The following is a 6,112-nucleotide window of genomic DNA, read 5'->3' as shown; positions in this document are numbered from 1 at the left end:
GGGCAGGGGAGGGCAGTTAGGGGCAATCAGGCCAGCAGGGGAGCAGTTAAGCATCGATCATGCTGGCAGGCAGAAGTGGTTAGGGGCAATCAGGCAGGCAGGCGAGCAGTTGGGAGCCAGCCATCTGGATTGTGAGGGGATGTCCAACGGCAGTCAGACATTCCTCAAGGGGTCCTAGATTGGAGAGGGTGCAGGCTTGGCTGAAGGACACCCCCTCCCTGCATGAATTTCATGCACCAGGCCTCTAGTTTAAAATAGAACTAATATGACCCAGCAATCCCACTTCTGGGTATATATCCAAAGAAAATAAAATCACAACCTCCAAGAGATATCTGCACTCCCCCGTTCATTGTTCATTGAAGCATTATTTATAATAGCCAAGATATAGAAACAACCTAAGTGTCCATTGCTGGATGAATGGACAAAGAATAAATATGTACATACAAAATAGAATATTATTCAGCCTTATGCAGGGGAGGACAGTTGTGGGGGACCCAGGCCTTCAGGGGAGAGCAGTTAGGAGCAACCAGGATAGCAGGAGAGGGCAGTAAAAAATCCTGCCATTTGCAACAATATGGATGAACCTGGAGGATATTATGCTATGTAAAATAAACCAGACAGAGAAAGACAAATACTGCATGATCTCACTTATATGTGGATTATAAAAAATAAGTCAAATTCATAGTAATAGAGCATAGTATGGTGGTTGCCAGTAGAGAAAAAGGGGAGATGTTGGTCAAAGGGTATAAACTTTCAGTTGCCATTTGCAACAATATGGATGAACCTGGAGGATATTATGCTATGTAAAATAAACCAGACAGAGAAAGACAAATACTGCATGATCTCACTTATATGTGGATTATAAAAAATAAGTCAAATTCATAGTAATAGAGCATAGTATGGTGGTTGCCAGTAGAGAAAAAGGGGAGATGTTGGTCAAAGGGTATAAACTTTCAGTTATAAGATGAATAAGTTCTGGAGACCTATTTGAAATTTGTTAAGGCAAGCGTTCTCATCACCAAAGAAAGGGTAATTGTGTGAGGTGATGAGTATATTAACTAACTTGATTGTGGTAATCTTTTCACAATGCCTATGAAACATCTCATTGTACAACCTAAACGTATATATTTTTATTTGTCAGCTATATTTCAGTAAAGCTGAAAAAAAGCATAATATATGTACTATATATTCTAAAAAGGCACATATTTTATATATATATATATATACACACACACACATATTTCTATATCAATAAAATGAAAGAAGTGCCAAGTCCAACTATCAGTCATTTAGATAAAGGGACATTTATTATTCTTAACTTGAAGAAAACAAATTACCTGAGTAATACTCCATGTATCAACTTGTGGGCTTGAGCAGACCCTCAGCCATCTTTCTGATATCAGCTGTAAAGCTATTGACAGCTTTGATATCTGATCCCTGCATTACAGCCAATAACGGCTCCCAGAGGCTGAGGTTCTGGATCTTACAATTTCAATAATTTATTTTGAGGAGGAAGCATGGAAAGTCAGTTTTATAATTTCTACAGAACTGGAAGTCCATTCAAAAGAACTTTTAGCAATTCATTCATTTGTCAGTCCAACCTTGTGAAATACTGTTCTTCTAGAACAAAGTTGGAGGGATCACAATACCAGATATCAAGCTATACTACAAAGCCACTGTTCTCAGGACTGCCTGGTATTGGCACAAGAACAGACATATAACCAGTGGAACAGAACAGAGAACCCCAGAAATCAACCCAAGCCATTATGCTCAATTAATATTTGACGAAGGAGGCAAGAGCATACAATGAAGTCAAGACAGTCTCTTCAATAAATAGTGTTGGGAAAATTGGACAGAAACATGCAAAAAAAATGAAACTAGACTACCAACTTACACCATACACAAAAATAAACTCAAAATGGATAAAGGACTTAAACAGAAATGATAAAAATCTTAGAAGAAGCCATAGGCAGCAAAATAGCAGTCATTTGTTGTAGCAATATCTTTACCAATACAGCTCCAAGGGCAATGGAAACTAAGGAAAAAATAAACAGTGGGATTATATCAAAAGAAAAAGCTTCTGCACAGCAAAAGAAATCATCAACAAAACAACAAGAACCCACTGCATGGGAGGACATATTTGCCAATGTTATCTCAGATAAGGTCTTAATCTCCAAAATTTATAGGGAATTCATACAACTTAACAAAAGGAAGATAAACAATCCAATCAAAAAATGGGTAAAGGACCTAAATAGATACTTTTTGAAAGGACATACAGAAGGCCAAGAGACATATGAAAACATGCTCAAAGTCACTAATCAACCAAGAGATGCAAATCAAAACAACAATGAGGTACCACCTCACACCTGTCAGAATGGCTATCATCAACAAATCAACAAACAACAAGTGCTGGTGAGGATGTGGAGAAAAAGGAACCCTCATGCACTGCTGGTGGGAATGCAGACTGGTGCAGCCACTGTGGAGAACAATATGGAGTTTCCTCAAAAAACTAAAAATGGAACTTCCATTTGACCCAGTGATCCCACTTCTAGGAATATATACCAAGAAACTAGAAACACCAATCAGAAAGGATATATGCACCTCTATGTTCATAGCAGCACAAATCACCATAGCTAAGATCTGGAAACAGCCTAAGTGCCCATCAGCAGATGAGTGGATTCGAAACCTGTGGTATATCTACACCATGGAATACTACGCTGCAGTAAAAAAAAGGAGTTCTTACCATTTGCAATAGCATGGATGGAACTGGAGAGCATTATGCTAAGTGAAATATGCCAGTCAGAGAAAGATAAATATCACATTATCTCACTCATTTATGGAATATAATGAAGAACAGAAACTGACGAACAGAAACAGATCCAGAGACAGAGAATCATCGATCAGAACATCAAACCTCAGAGGGAAGGTAGGAGAGGGTGGGGGTAAGGAAGAGAGATCAACCCAAGGACTTGTATGCTAAGTGAAATAAGCCAGTCAGTGAAAGAAAAATACCATATGATCTCACTCATTTATGGATAATAAAGACCATTATAAACTGATGAACAAAAATAGATACAGAGGCAGAGCAGCATTAAACAGACAGTCAAGCTACAACAGGAAGGCTAGGGAGGGTTGAGGTGGGGGGTAAGAGATCAACCAAAGGACTTATCTGCATGCATATAAGCATAACCAATGGACATAGGACACTGAGGGTAGGGGAGGCTGGGGGAAGGTCAAGGGGGGGAAAAAGGAGACAAATGTATTACTCTTTGTAATATTTTAAGCAATAAAAAAAAGAAAGCAATCAAAAATAAATAAATAATATTAGAAAGCTTAAAAAAATAAGGTTAAAGCAAAAAAAAACACAAAACCAAACACAAACAACAACAGCCCTAGCTGATTTGGCTCGGTGGATAGAGTGTCAGCCTGCAGACTAGAGGGTCCCAGGTTCGATTCCAATCAAGGGCATGTACCTTGGTTGCAGGCACATCCCCAGTAGGAGGTGTGCAGGAGGCAGCTGATCGATGTTTCTCTCTCATCGATGTTTCCAACTCTCTATTCTCTCCCTCCTCTCTGTAAAAAAATCAATAAAATATATTTAAAACAACAACAACAATGATGCATTATTCAAATACACACTGTGGGGCTGTAGACCAAATTTGCCCTTTCTATGTTAATTTTCACTGACTTTAGCTTGATTTATTGTAGCTCAACCTAATCCTTACCAATTCTATGATCCCACTTGTATAATTTTCATAGTGGGTTACAATAAAATCATGTTTCGAAAGAGTCTAAAAAAAACAAAACTGTGGTACATCTACGCAATGGAATACTATGCTGCGGTAAAAAAGGAGGCATTCCTACCATTTGCAACTGCATGGATGGAACTGGAGAGCATTATGCTAAGCAAAATAAGCCAGTCAGAGAAAGATAAATATCACATGATCTCACTCATTTGTGGAATATAATGAACATAAACTGATGAACAAAAGCACATCTAGAGACAGAGAAGCATCAATCAGACCGTCAAACCTCAGAGGGAAGGTAAGGGAAGGTGGGGGGTACAGGGGAGAGATCAACCAAAGGACTTATATGAATGAATATAAACATAACCAATGGACACAGACACTAGGGTAGTGAGGGCATGAGCTGGGGGGTGGGGGGCAGAGGGGGCATAAGGACACATATATGCCTTAATCAATAAAGAAAAAAATTGCAAAAATAAATAAATAAATAAATGAAATGCATGAAATCACACACACACACACACACACACACACACACACACACACACACACAAAAAGACCATTAGCAGTACTACCCTTAGAGCTAAAAATAAGGGAGTGGGGGGATTCTTAGTAGGTTCTACTCTAACACTCCTCCAGCTACCCATGGGGAAAGGACTCCTCAAGGCCCAAGGGAGGTACCAACAGGACCTTCATCCTTGTACACTCTACTGGTATACATGCATACTCAGAACTCCTGAACTCACTTGCCTAAATCACCTCAAGTTCACTTTCAAGGCCTGCTTGGTCCCCTTCTCCAGGTTTGTTCTGAAAATTGACTGAGGTGGTGTCTGCCCATTGGCCTAAGGAGCATCCAAGGGATGACTGATTCCAGGGTGTAAGGTGAGAGCTGTGATTCATGATCAGAAGAGTCCATTCTGAAACATACAAATCATTTGATGTATGTGTTAGTTTCCTAGGGCTGCCATAACAAATTAGCACAAATTTTGTGGCTTACAATAGAAATCTATTCTCTCACAGTTCTGGAGACCAGAAGTGTGAAATTGAGGTGTCAGTGGGGGAGGTTCTTTCTGAAGTCTGAGGGAGAATCCATTCTATGCCAATCTCCCAACTTCTTACGGATGCCAAAAATCACTGATACTCCTTGATTTGTAGGTGCATAACTCCAATCTTTGTCTCTGTCTTCACATGGCCTTCTCTATTGTGCAAAGCACCAAGGCTCAGACTGGATCTTTTGCTGATAGCAATGTGGAGGGTCTACAAATATGGGGGCTAGCCTGCTAAGGTTCTGATTGAAGCTAGGATCTTCTCAGGGTCCAGAAACAGTCAAACTGAGAAACAGTCTTGAGGGGTCACAACTCCAGACAGATCAGAGGAAAGGAAACCATTGACATGGCAAAATCAGCAGAAGGGCAGTCTTAGGATCTGAACCAATGGGGTGAGGAAGGGGGACAGGAATTGAAGGAGGGTTTGGAAGTACTATGCCTCTGGGACTACACATTTCTTTAACAAATATATATTGAGTACCTTTCCAGGGCTTTTAGGGTAAAGAGCTAAGTAAGATATAGGACGTGCCACCAAGTAGATTTCAGACATTCAGGGCTCGACCTCCAGTCCCAGGGCTGTGGAGAAAAACATATAACTTTCAAGCTTTCTGCACTTTGGTCACCTCAAATGCAAATGCACTGATCCTTGTAACACAATTTTTCTTCATTCAGAAAACAATTCCTCACCTTGTTCATAGTCTGTCTCAGGGAGAGAATGAGAGACTTTGGAAATGAGAAAGAAGGAAGGTGGGCGGATCGGCGGCTCCGGCGCTCCTGGCCCGGCGCCCCCGCCCCGCGTCCGCTCGCGGCCTCCGCGACCTGCAGGCCCAACATGGCGCAGGAGGTGTCGGAGTACCTGGGCCAGAACCCGCGGGCGGCCGCCTGGGTGGAGACGCTGCGCGGCCACGGCGAGACGGACAAACACTGGCGCCACCGCCGGGAGTTCCTGCTCCGCAATGCCGGGGACCTGGCCCCCGCCGGCGGCGAGGCGCCCGCGACTCCCACGACCGCGGAGGAAGCCGCCGACGCCGAGAGCGGCCCCCGCCGTCGGCAGCTGCAGCAGCTCGTCTCCTTCTCCATGGCCTGGGCCAACCACGTCTTCCTCGGGTGCCGGTACCCCCCAAAAGTTATGGACAAAATACTTAGTATGGCCGAAGGCATCAAAGTGACAGATGCTCCAATCCATACCACACGAGACGAACTGGTTGCCAAGAAGGGATAGAAGAGCCAACGAAAAAACGAGTTACAGAAGGAAATAATTCTGCAGTTGAGCAAGATCATGCAAAAGTTTCTGCCAAAACAGAACATGCATCAGCTCTG

General features: G+C 42.3%; 1 pseudogene; it reads left to right on the top strand.

Annotated features, from left to right (window-relative positions):
- Nucleotides 1-5,555: 5,555 nt before the first annotated feature.
- LOC107184623 lies at nt 5,556-6,104 on the top strand (annotated as a pseudogene).
- Nucleotides 6,105-6,112: the final 8 nt, after the last annotated feature.

Source organism: Myotis davidii, unplaced genomic scaffold, assembly GCF_000327345.1.
Source record: "Myotis davidii unplaced genomic scaffold, ASM32734v1 scaffold185, whole genome shotgun sequence".
Lineage (NCBI taxonomy): Eukaryota > Metazoa > Chordata > Mammalia > Chiroptera > Vespertilionidae > Myotis > Myotis davidii.
This window is presented reverse-complemented; position numbering and strand designations above follow the sequence as displayed.